This window comes from Seriola aureovittata, chromosome 6 (genome assembly GCF_021018895.1).
Source record: "Seriola aureovittata isolate HTS-2021-v1 ecotype China chromosome 6, ASM2101889v1, whole genome shotgun sequence".
Classification (NCBI taxonomy): Eukaryota; Metazoa; Chordata; class Actinopteri; order Carangiformes; family Carangidae; genus Seriola; species Seriola aureovittata.
In genome coordinates this window covers 11686124-11700215 of record NC_079369.1, presented here as the reverse complement: position 1 = coordinate 11700215, position 14092 = coordinate 11686124, and positions in this window count along the sequence as shown.

Genomic DNA, 14092 nt, shown 5'->3' with positions numbered 1-14092 from the left:
AGAAATGTAGAATGAGAGGCGAGAGCAGAAACCTTTCAGTGTTTTTTTTTTTATTTTATTATTTTGGCTGAAGTGGAAAACTACAGTTAAGTTTGTATGGTGCATATTTTGTTACATTTTGCTTTGTACCTCATTTTTTTCATCTTCAGGTGATACACAAAAAGGCAAAATGTACACACTTGACCTTCCTGCAATAATACTCCAGGCAGAATGAATTTGTCAGAGTTGTTCTTGTTAAGTTGTCAATTTCTAATTAAAAACCTCACATTGAAATGAGATCAAAGTTTATTTTAGAGGACAACTGATTATTGATTACACCAGGAATATTTTGGACTGCAGATGTGAATTAGCTCTTGTGCTAGACATTTAAACGAGTTTTCAAAGTGTCGAAAGATAAACAATTTATTGGTAAGCACAATGATATCAGAAGCCAATTTACGAGAAACTGAATGCTATTGTTTAGCAGTAGAATTGCACACAGATGCTCACAGCTGCAGCACATACCCATACAAACGAAAGATGAAAGAAACAGACATGTAACATTCAAACACACTAATTATGCTCATGAAAACCCCTTCTTCCCTCCATCCCTCGTGCACACATGCAGACACACATAGTAATTGAGATTATGGTCTGACAAAAGATTCTTCCCAGTCTCACTGAGTATCACTAGGCAATTTTTTTCTAAATCGGCACTGTGCTTTTTTCTTTTTTCTTGTGGAGAGCAGTGTTGATTTGTGAGCAGTGGGTGAATGAAGACCATTTTGCAGTGTGAGCAGATGGTGAGCATTGAAGTGCCTGTTGACAGGTAGCCTATAGCTTGTTGTCTGAGCTGGCGCTATCACACTTGCAGCGAGACACACGCAAAAACACACACCTATGCACACACACTGAAGCAGCTTTGAGCCCTAATTGGTACCCAGAAGAGTTTGATGGAGAGAGAGAAAGATGGAGAGGGAGAAAGAAGGAGACTGGTATGAAAGAGGAAATGAACATCAAAAACACAGACCAGCTGGTCAACTATTTACCTCCAAAGCACTGAAGGAAAGAATTCCCTTTTAGTGTTGAATTTTATTGAATGAAAAATGGACGGAATGAAATTAATGAAGGAACCAAACATGTGAATTTCTCTGTGAAATATTAGTTGGTGCCACTGAGATATTAAGACAACAACAGTAGCCGACAGCTGTCATGGAATCACAGGATACCTGGTTGTCTGTTGGTCTGTAAAACCTCTTTTTTTTTTTTTTTTAAATGTCTTCATCAAAGTGATAACTCACAAATTCATTGTTGATTGTATTTTGTGACATTCTTGGTGATAATTGGATATTGCTGTGGCGTTCCCGTGGTGTGTTCCTGTGAAAGAGCTTGTCAGTCAAAAAGAAAACTCAGTATTACGGCATGTTTTTTTTTTCTTGTGTATCAGCAGGGGGCGCTCTTTTCTGTGCCTCATTATGATGGCTTTTGCCGCCCAAATTAACTATCCACTTCTTTTGCAAACATCATGTTGCTGCTGGAAACCTGAGAATGCATCAGTTTGTTTGTGGCAGGTGATTTTTCCAGGGGAACGGTCTGGGTATGGCTGTTACCACAAACACATACTGTAACCTTACCACTAAGAGACATGCACCTGCTCAGCCATGAGAGTTGGTATTGTGTAACACACACACATCTAGTCACAGAACCCCAAAGCAGCTTCTTCCTCAATGTATGTCAGTGATAATGACTCACAACTTATTATATAAAGTTAACTGCTATTACAATAAGAAGGTAGTCTCCGTCCGCTCCATGGACCATTTGTTCAGTGGTGTCACTCTGGGAGTTTGACAAAAAAGCTGTGTACATTAGGGTAGTGTGTGTCTTCATCGACAAGTTATCTATGTTTTAGCACCTCCTCCTTGCAATTAGTATTCAAAAAGTCAACAAATAATGTAGCAACTGACGGCAGTATTTGTTGCCGGCAATCCATCTTTGTTGGTTGCCCCTGTCCCAGTGTTTTCACTGACAGAATAGCTGAAATTTCCCTCCAGGAGGCAGTTGAACTTTTCAGTCACAGTTCAAGAGAATTCATGTTGATGTCAGCCTTGTGAAATGTATCCACAGCAGAGGGTTAGTTTACTTATTCTTTATGGTGTGCAGCTGAATTCCAACCAAAGTACAGTCCAAGATGGCTCATAATTACTTCCTAGCTGGCTGCTCAGTGACATGGTACTCAGTGGTGCTGGAAGCTATCTAGCAACAACACTGATAGAGGAGCCATAAGCATAGACTGCAGAAGGAGTTGTCTTGTCCTCATTATAACAGTGGCTGAGATTCATCTGATGTCATGTCGCTGTTACCTGCTTAAAATAATAATTTTTATTATGATTGAATAAGTGAATAAATCGTTAATAGATGATACTGTAGATATCCATCTTCAGAACTGTAAATAAATAAGAAAGGAAATAGAAGAAAAGAGTATCTCTGAGGTAAAGATTTTTTTTTTTGCTGTCAAACTATTTGAAAGCAAAACTAAACTGTTTCCAAGGTCAAGAATGAACTTTATACTCATCAGGAACATTCAAGGAAACACACTATGAGGAAAACCAACTGAGATGGATGCTAATTGAGCAGAAGATATGATAGAAGACAAGACAACAGTGCTGGAAAATTTATACTCTGAACTTGAATTAGTCTACACCTGATGACCTGACCTCTGAATGGTAACAGCATTTGCACTCAACAGGAATAAACCAGTACCCTCTTATACAGATTTTCTCACATGTAATTTCTATATTTATTGTAGAGTAGCTTATATATACACTACGTACACACAGTCATGTGATGCAAATGTTAGACAACTCAGCTCAGTTTACAAGTTTCAACTAAGCTTATCTGAGAAGGACAAATTTGTAGCATGTGTTTGAACAATCGGTAACAACAGCATGAGGTGTTAGTGGTAGGTCGACCTCTGCCTCTGTGTTTACAGCTCAGAATGACTCGTCTGACAAGCAGTAATATCTCCACAGCTGAAGGTTTTTTTACTGCTGACCCAGCCCCACAGAGTTTTAGCATGCTTGAAAGATCTTTTCTACTTTGACCCTTGACTGTTTGACCTTTTCTCAGACTTTACAACTTTTTTTTGTGTTTGTGCAAGTATACTATATGTGAGTACATTGAAAAAATGACCACTATGAAGCTTTGTGCAGTGTGTGCGTGTGTGTGTGTCTGTGTGTGTGTGTGTGTGTGTGTGCGTGCTTGTGCACACATGTGATGATAGCTTCACAATCCAAGAATTGCTCACAGTCCAACTGGTGCATGGAGAAGCTTAATCTGTGTAAGTGGCCACTGGGGGAAGTGCTAAGTGTCCTGGAGGGTCTCCAAGGTCACCACACACACACACACACACACACACACACACACACACACACACACACACACACGATTCAGAAAGGAGTGTGTGTCCTGGAGGGACTGTGGGGTCGTTACCCTACTAATGGGGCCATATGGTCACAAAACAAACACAAACTGTTTCTCTTCTCTGCCTGTAATAAGGTCATGAAGATGCTGGTCTCATTCAGATGGAGTGACCAGCAGAGGCGATCGTGCCAGGGTATGTGGACTGGGAGGGGAGGAGGGTCAATAACCTGCATGTCTCTTGTCCACAGCAGCTTGCATACAGTGACTTCAGGGATATTACAGACATGATCATATGGTGGTTCAAGGCGTGTTTCATATATAGTATCTGCTTTAAGTAATGTAGCTGTGGTATTTTCATATAAACTTTGCTGCTCTGTTACCAACATAGGCTGCATTTGACATTGCCTGTTATGCAAAGAGACTGCATCTGTTTCCCAAATCCATACTACACCTTAATTCTGAGCATCTATTTTAATATGTGCTTACACTGGAAAAGTAACCACACACACACACACACACACACACACACACACACACACACACACACACACACACACACACACACACACACACACACACACAAAGGGTAAAACCTGTGCTCCATTCCTGTAACACTCTGCAGTGTGTCTAGTGTGCGTTTGTTCATACTGGCAGTGTTTTCTTTTTGGCCTTATTCCACAGCTTGTGAAACGTATTATGAACATCGTTTCTCTCTGCAAATCATCTCTTCTATGTGATACTCTTTTCATAAACTGCTGTTTACACTGTCACATCATCTCGCTTTATTCTGTCAGTGGTTGGTGTGATTGCTCTTTGACAAGTGTGTGTGGAGATGCTGAGTGGAGTAGCTCTGTTCAAGGAGCTGAAGCAGTGGTGGGCTGCAGTAGATAGGAGTACTACAGCTTTCTCTGTAGCAATTTCACATTAGCCCTAACATTAGCCATCGTGTGACACTATTGTGTCTTACATCTTTGTCCACAGGGTGAATAGACAGTGGTAGGTAGGACTTATTTCTGTGGTGTGCCATTATACTTAATACACAAAATACATCCACTGTATGGAGTCACTATTTTACGTACTGTGCTACATAATGTCTCAGTTGTTGTTGGTATAATGTAAATTTTATTTAGTGTATTTGAATGTATACCATACTGTTCAAATCCAGGCCTGTGGACATCTATTAAGATAACTGCACAGTTCCTTGTGAGAAATATTGAAAGCATCCTTTGCCTTTTGGTTGATTCCATATGAGGGCAATGATGGATTGATCATTGTGCCTCATGAAGAATCGAGAGAAGAGAGAGAAGACAGACAGTGGCTGATAAAACTATGTTCAGAACATTTATGGTGGTTTTGTGTATGAAAAAGAAACAAAAGACTGTGATAGTGTCCTGTACAGCCTACAGCCTGAAACATCCTTTTCAGTGCACTGTCCACCTTCCTGTGCTGAGTTATATGCTGTGGCACTGCTCACCCCCAAAGCAGAGCATACATACTCTATACTGTACAGTACGTGTGTTAAAGGGAAACACCACCAAGATGAGTTTACTCTATTTTCTTCTGTGGCACTGACGCAAGATTTTTCAAAGTCTGAAAAAATAGCTGCTGATTATATCAGAATTGTCTGAATTGGATTTGGGCTTGGAGACAGCAGATTTTCAACAACAACAACACAATCTGCATTACAAACTGGAAGTGTGGATGTTTGCCAGGAAGCAAGGGCCTTGAGAAATGCCATTAGTTGCATTTGGATTGCATTTTGGGAAATGAAGGCTCCAGCATTTTTGGAACTTGATCCATACAAAGGACTAAAAATCAGTGTAAGTTGTCCTTGGCTACTTTGATTTTGACCGTTCTTTTTAAATAAGTCTCTTGTGATTCCCCACATTTGTGGAAGTGAAATATTATTGTTAAGAGTACCTGTGTGCCAGCTCATAAACAGTTATGTGTTAAGGTGCTTGGGGGAGTCTTGAAGATGCCTCTGGTTTGGTGTGTAGGGCCCAGTGTGCAGCTGGTGAGGTTAATGTCAGTCAGATCTCTAGTTGAGCTCACAGCAATTCAGCTGCATGCTTTTCCAAATTAAGTTTTTGCATTTGGTTTCAACTTGGCTTTTTTTGTAGACCAAAACACCAAAACACAAACATTTGTATTGCTTTAAACCGTGAGATGAACCTCTGCTATGTCCCTGATGAACAGGAATAATCCCAAGAGAACCATGGCATTGTAATAGCTGTCTGCAGCCTTAAAGTTCACATGTTAAATTACCTTTCACAATACGAATTCTGGATAATTTGCTGATCTGTGTCACCAACTTACACTGTTTCTACATATTTATATTTGTCCACATGTTGGTACATTCTGACGCGGGACAATCAATAATTTACCTTAACTTTGCCGTCATGATGGCACAGGCAGATCCTTCAGCTAAGTGCTGGTAGAGTAAATCACCTGTATGCTTCCAAAAGAGTAAGGCAGCTTTGCAGTCTGCTGGGAGTGTTGATTCTCTGTAAGATGAGCATCTAAAGTAAATCACAAAATATAAGTGAACAGAATAACCATCTGAATGAGTAATTCATGAGAACACATCAGACTCCATTACTCTTTGTAGGAGAAGATGTGAGAGATTAAAATGGGAATGTGATACTGGTGAAAATGTTCTTCCTTTCCCCAAGGACTGGAAATAGGGTGTCTCTGTCATACACATTGTAGTTATAATACTTTTAGGCTAGTCACAAACTTTGTAAGAGATCTGCCAGGTGTAAAGTAAGTTTAGTTTTTAACTCCACCACACTTTACAGCATACAATTTTATTATTTTGTAACACTAAAGACATTAGTAAGAATTAACTCACTCACTTGAGGTAAGATGATATGACTAAGAACAAAATGTAAGCCTCAATGTCAAATGTCAGCTTCAGTACCAAGTCTTTCTGCTGGTTAGCTATCCATCAGTGCCTACTAGAGACTGCCGAATAATAATAATGCTTCTATCTACTTCCAGTTCCTTGGGTGTCATCCAAATTATTAATCACCAATATTACTGAATTGCTGCAGATTAATTTGGAGAGTAAATGAGGCATTCAGATGTCTGGATATAGATATGACACACCTGACCACTTGGTGGGGTTGTTAGTCCAGCTATCCTGTGGTAGGTGAAAGGGCAATATGGGACTTTTGGATAGCAGTCATCCAGTTTGTGAGTTTAAATGGTTGTAGTTAAACAAGGTGAAGTGTCATTAAAGTGCAAATGTGAAAGTTTATGTAACCACACATTCCTGGTCCTCCAGCAATGGGCGGAGTCTCCGAAGGTGGACCACAGCCAACTAGCTGACTGTCCCCGTTCAATTGTTTTGTTACAGCAAATCCCCAGACATGAAAGCCAAATGACATCAGTTTATGTATATTAGGCTTTTGCATCAAAGAAACAACTGTGACACCCTCTCAGGAATAATTATTTAACGGGGCTTGATACCATCTGTTTCTCAAAAACAAGGTGAGAACGTCCAAAAAGGACACATGAATACATTTAATATCACAGTCATGGAGATTAGTGGTGATTAATGTGCGGTGACAGTAGATAATCATGTCAATATTTCTCTATTCATATTCAGATTTTGTACTGTTCCAGCCCAGGAAAAACAAAGTGACTAATCATAATAATGTCATAGGCAGGCTTTAATAGATGCATTAGGATTGATATACCCCTGGGGTGAATGGGTTATTGCTCATAAAGCAGAATCATCTGCACTGGCAATTAAATCAGATAGCATTACAGGTTCATTAAAGAGACTTTTAGATAATGCAGACATAGAGAAAATGGTCAAATACATGGTAATTGCAACAAATATAAGAGTTTGAGCAAGAATACGTTAAAGAGATTATCAAAGTGGTCTGTCTGTCTGGAGCAGGAGCAGGAGCAGGACAGAGCCCTGCAACTTTTATGACATTTCACCCATTTTAATTAGATTCATTTTAAGATAAATTAGTGTGGAGACTGACCCTGTCCTGGCCAAAATAGTTCAAACCAGTGCTGTGTACTGTATGCTGTATACCTAAAGGATCAGGTTAATTGACAATAAGAAAAAATATATAATGTTGTGAGTGCCCAGTGCCCATATCTTTTAATAGAAATGTTTGAGGATGTGTTCAACATGCAGACTTCCTTTTAAATGGTTTCACTGCATTGTTTGGTTTACCTGCATGCAGGCAGGTAAATGCATAAAGACTCACATTTACACGCACACACACACACACACACACACACACACACACACACACACACACACACACACACACACAGAGTTTACTGATGTACAGTAAACTCTGTTGCTCTCAATAGACTACTCTTTATTGAGTCTGGGGAAAATAGTGCGTCCTACTACCGTCAGGTTTCTAGCCCAAAGAGACTGCTAGTTGTTAGCTGTGTATCAGTGTGTGTGAGGGACAGAGAAAGGAGGAGATGCGTAGACATAAAGTAAAGTAGTAAATATTAAACGTGTTTATGATTAGGAAGAGTAAATGCTGGAATACAGTACTACTGGCCTGCGTGCGTGCGTGCGTGCGTGTGTGCGTGCTCCAGCTGCTGTTTCACGGCAGATTAAAGCCTCCTGTGGTCAATTTGCTCTCCCTAATGTCAGGTCCCCTCCAAAGGCTGGAATCACCCGTAGCCTAGCAACCGTGGCCACAGCTAAGGGAAGCGCAGCCATGCATGCAAAATTCCACTTGCTTAGGTGTGTATGTGTGTTTGTGCGAACACGTGCACGCCCGTGTCTGTGCCCCTACATATTCTATATAAGGGTATGTCTGTATGCTTCTGTCCAGTTTTGTGTGTTTGTGTGCACCTTTTTATTGATGTGGATGCTTTGGTGTGTTTAAGTGTAAATGGTCATATATGGTCAAACAAAAATTCCCATTTTCCTCCAATCATCTTTTTCTTTCTCCTCATACACCTAAACTCCCATCCCCGGTCCTCCTTTTCTGTTATTTTGACCCCATACACTCTCCTCCCTCATTCCTTCAATGTCCATATCCAGCAGGGCTCTCCAGGGAAGCCAGCCAGAGCTGAGAGACTGGGCTTGGTGCTTTGTGGTTGCGTAGCAGCAAATGCTCTCTGGCCTCTATGGTTTGGATCTCTGCTTTTTGGGACCGGGTATGAACCTTAGCCTGACTTATAGATCGGACTGCTGGATAGCTGGAGGCAAAATGGTGATACATATTCCCCGGATGGCACAATGAATCAGGAATGAGAGGGTGAGCAGAAGAGTGAGAGATTCAGCATTAAAACCACAAACTAGCTTTTCACCCACTGAAATATAAAGCAGATGGGATGTCTTTTTTCAAGAAGGATTCGCTCAAAAACTGGAGACTTGTCTGTAAATCTTTCATCATTAAGAAACACAGAGACTAAAAGAGACCTAAACACATGTTAAAACAACAAAAGCAGACCATAATAACCTTATTTGTATTACATTTGAATTGTCACAATCAAAACAAACATGTATATATTTATTTATCAATTTAATTCTTTCTTTCTTTCTGTATTTCTGTATTTATTTCACAATAAATCAATTTATCATATGGGTTTCTGAAATGTTTCAAGAGCCCAAGGTGCTGTCTTTAAATGTCTTCTTGTGTCCAGTTGACACAACAAACTCTCATTGAAAACAGCATATTTGTGTCATTTTCAAATGCAACATGATGGGTACTTTATTCTCAAATGGGCATCTGTATACAGGGCCTTTCCTGTCAGGGAGACTAGCACATGGCACATTATGTTGATTGGTCATTATTCTGTCTATCAACTCATTGACTAATCATTTTAGCCCTAGTTGCCACTAGTACAGAAAAATTTCCAACAATAGCCAGCCACGGTGGGTGTGAGAGGTTAAAGGTTAAAGGTTAAAGCAACAAGCCAAAAAGGCAGATACACATACACAACCTGAGAGCAGAACGTCAGAAAGCATGTGTGTCAGTGTGTGTCAGTGTGCGCCTGGCTGTGCTTACATGCGTGAGAAGAAAAACAGAAGTAGAGAGAGAGAACTGCGGGCATAGAGACATGAGCCAGCAGCAGCAGCAGCACTAGATTACATTAGCAAGGCATGAGGCAGCGAGAAGGTCAGTGAATCAGATACTGGTTCAATATAGCAGCACAACTTGGAGGGCAGGAGCTGAGCTGGTCTGCTATCTAAGCAGATTGCTGAGGAAGCCTTGTCTTTGCGAATGTGTTTAAGGAATTTGACCATGCTGAGAGTAGACAGAAGAGCTGACTCCCGAAAATGGCAGCACGTCCATTTCATTACGTGAGGGAGGAGGAACTTTGCTGCTGAGTAGATACGTATTGACAATGCAGAGGAAGAGCTGTATTTTCCAAAGTCTGCTGTTTTCCACTGGGTTTTTACATAAAACAAATTACTCCTGCATACATCTGTGTTTCTGTACAACTACAGTACATACAGTAATGTTTGCAGCATTTTGCTGATATTGTAAGATGCATATAGCCCTCGTGAAAAACATCAACAGCTTACATTTGATAAATTACAATATCAAAGCAAAATGTTACCTATAGTAAATCTTGCACACTTTTGCTGCTCTGCAATTTGTAAAAATCATTTACCACTACATCTACCCAAGAGTCATGCTGTGAATGAATCTAAATTTTGAGTGGCTATTAAGTCTCTCATAGATCATATTGACTTAGATATGGTCCCTCTAACTTTTAATGGCTGGCACTTACAGTAGATGAGTAGTTCAGCACTCTTAGCCCATTATACTGTTAGTGGACACACAGTGCAATCAGGAGGGTCAAAGATTTTAGTGTCCTCCATCAGTGAAGTGCACTACTCAGTTGGATTCTAATTGACCTGCTGTAAAAGGAGTGGACAAGCTAGACCTCTCCCAGTGAAAAGTAATAACCACTAATTGTCAAATCTGCCACTGGGGGAAACTATATTACATCTGTAGTCATTTTTAGTCTCAGACGTCCAAATCATTCATAAACAAATATATTTATGAAATGAGATGAGAACAAATGAAATTTAAAAGATGATGCAGTAACACATATAATATAGAGTCTTGCTGTACAGAACTACTCTCAAATAACTAACTGACCTTGGTCATATGGTCTTAAACTTAAAAAATTATTTGGGTGAGAGATTGTAGAGAAAGGGTTGAATTACTTACTACACTTAAAGGATCAAAGGTGCAGAAAATACTTCAGTGCAACTTGAACCTTTATGTTGTTGCTTTCCTGATATGTTCAAGCTTCAGTGTTGGAAATCTGCAAGTATTATAAAAACAAAGGGCAATGCACAGTGTGTGTAATGACACATCCAGGATATATTTAAGATGCAAGACATTGATAAAAAGGTTATTGACTGTGACAAAATGTTTCAAAAGACAACATTTCCCCTCGACAAAATGTCTGTATGAGGGTGGTATAAACCTCAGGATTAGAGCCTTCATGTCAAACAAGCTATTCAATGATCAGGAGTTGTCAAACAGATAAAAGTCAAATACTTATTTTTTGACCATTGCACAGCTGGATGATAAATACAGTAGTAAGAATATTGTTCCAGGAAATTCATGCAAAATTACATGGAAAGTAATCAATGAATGTATAATGCAACAAGTACATTCACTGTTTGCATAAATTATGTTGGTAGTTCATGATTACAGTTTCCTTGTAGTCATTAAATTGGATAACAGAATGTAGCTACGTAATACAGTATAATCATATCATAATGATATGATTCCGTTGAAAGTTGATATTGAATTATTGCTCATCCCTTGCTGACTGGGCAACCTCATCAAACATAAAGGGTAGTGGCTGTGGGTGGGAACCTGGTGAGGGATCACGTCCTTGTTGCTGCACTAATGACTCCTATCGGTTGGTTGTGGCACATTTTAATGGCACTCCAAGAGCAGAGAGAGGAGACACTGAATTTGGAGTGGATACCTTGAACGCCAGGGTTGGGTAATTGATTGAACTGATGTAGCCTACAGTGTATTACATCTATCACATATGTTGCCATATTGCCCAGCCTTAATCACTTTTCATAATCACTGTTCATTTCACTTTGGTATTTAAAATTCTGTGGGTGTGGCTGGTTTAAATCAAATGCTTATGTTTTAGAGGTCGCAGTTACACACTGCTACAGTTGCATTGTACTTGGACTGTGTTTTCTGTGATTGTTTTCTCTGGAATGTCAGTGATTTAGCGACTTTCCATCAGATAAAAGATCTGATAAACTACTCAAATGTAAATGTAAAACACTAAGAAAATAAATAGCACATTTTCACAATAGTGATTTGGAAACTTTATATGGTGACACTGTGTAAGAAGGAGAAGGTTCCACCAGAGTTCACTGGATTAGCTTTAGTATGGCTTGTAGAATATAAAGTGTCTGGCCAGTCAAATCTCTCGGGATGTTGATGCTCATCAGATTGTTCAGTGAGCACTCATGCCCTGCAGATTGGAGCACTGTGACCACTCAAATTGGTTTTGTATTTAGTCACATCTTTTTTGTCCTTTAAGCAGAGCAGTGGGTATAAACCGTGAGAGCAAAATGCAGCCTACCCAAATTTTCTGCTTGTTGAGAACAGAGTCAAGGATGACCATAGAACTTTTTCCTCTTTTCTTGCTTAGAAGGCCACCGTCTGCGCTGTTGGACCACTTCACTTACAAAAGAACACTAAAGTTTATAAAGGGGAATTATTGCTTTTTTACAACTTGTGTGTGGTTTCCAAATGTTTCGTCATCACTCCTTTCATTTATGATAACATTTTACTCACCAGTTTCATTTTTCAGCTTTGAAATTTAAAACTACCAAGTTAAAGGTTCAGTAAACAAGACTTTAAACAAAAATATAGCAGAAAACTATTTTCTATGCAAAGATATAATGGAGTAATGGTTTAAAGCGCATGGCGTGTCCATATCCACTTTTGCTATTGTACTTAGTCTCTTAATTAATTATGGGAGTGTTTTGAGTGTAAAATGCATTTAACCAATCACAGTGCCATCTCCCATTCCCTTTAAAAGCCAGGCTCGCTTGCACCTCGGAGGATTGCTATTATAATGGAGCGGTGTTTCACATAGAATTAGAGTCTATTTGTAGCGAGTTGATTACATATTGTGATTGACCAGAGAGCGCAGTCCCGGCACACGCACACAACAGCTCTGTATGAGAGGCAAGGACAGGCTGAGCAAATCAATGCGCTATGCACAGCCCCAGGATGAATCAACGGCACAAACACAATGTTGGACATCTTTTCTGTTATATTAAGTGTAAATGAATCTTCAGTTCATTATGAAACTGGACAAATTTAGTCAAGGTGATGACTTAGAAACACTGGAGGATTTACCACTTAGTAAGAAAGAATGCTTCTCTGCAGAGCCTCATTTATGTCCATGAGATAGGGACATCGATAATTTTATGCAACACATAATAGTTCTTCAGACCAGGTTTTTGTTGGTTAATTGCGCAATCACTTTTTGACTTGCCTCAAGATAGCAATTTGCCAGCAATGCGCCTTACCACACCTCATTTTAAAACCAACACGTCCATGGGCGCTCAGATGGGCGCAAGTGTATTTGCTATTTTAAAAAAGTGGCCGTTGGACAGAGAAATGACAACTGAAACTGAAAATAGCAAAGACACAGCACTGCTTTGCACTGCTTTTTGATGGGTGTAAATAGGAACCGTTATCTTTCCAACAGGACTTACAAATCACTACCACTCTCTCTTACTCATTTTCACACACATGTATGCACACGAGTTAACCATAGTATGTGCATCAGTTTCCTTTAAGGCATAATGTCATTATACATTTTCCTTTCCATCATCCATTTTCATTCATCTGTCGATTCAGAGCAATGCCTGGACTTTCAGACATTCAATCACTCCTCTGCTAACAGTTGCAAAATGTTTCAAATCTAAAGCTGCATTTGTCTTTGTTCAAGAAAAAAACATTAAAATGTCCAGTTATAAAGTCATGCTGTAGTCCAGAAGTCTTGTAAATGCATTTCCTGCTTACAATCTCAGGACACAGGACAGTTTACTGAACTCTTACTCAGGGTCATTTTTATTATGCAACAGGCTGACTTCTCTCACTATGAAATTATGTCTTCTGGAGGGAGGCTCTTGCAAAAATGTTTACTGATGCTTCCAAAAATAGTATCTTTGCTTGAATGGTTTCCAACCATTTCACAACAGGTGCTCCTTGAGTTGTCCTTCTGTCACGTTTCTATATTGACTTCAGCCTCGGTTATTCATGAGACATGTGCAACTTGTGTCACCATAACTCCACCAACTCAGCTGCCTGTCAAAGTGACAGTGGTCTATAAACTGAGCTTTGGTCAAATTTACAAACTAATGAACCACAAGGCCTTCTCTGCATTTTTTCAAATATTCATAACTGACCCCTAGCATGATGCTATCTTCTGAATTATCTTTGTGGAAATGGCAGAACATGTAAGTCATTTAGCTAACACTTAGAGGAATTTGCAAAAAGGAGAGAGTTATGTAGCCAAGTTTTATGTTTCATGCTTGAGGACATTATGAAAGGACACATCAGCTGCTGTACTGTAGGGATCAAATTTACGATCTTTGAGAGTTACTTGGATCAAACTGTCATGTTTCCCCTAGTCTGTGTCCCATCCCGGACTGTTCAGTGTCCTTTAAATAGAACCAGTGACA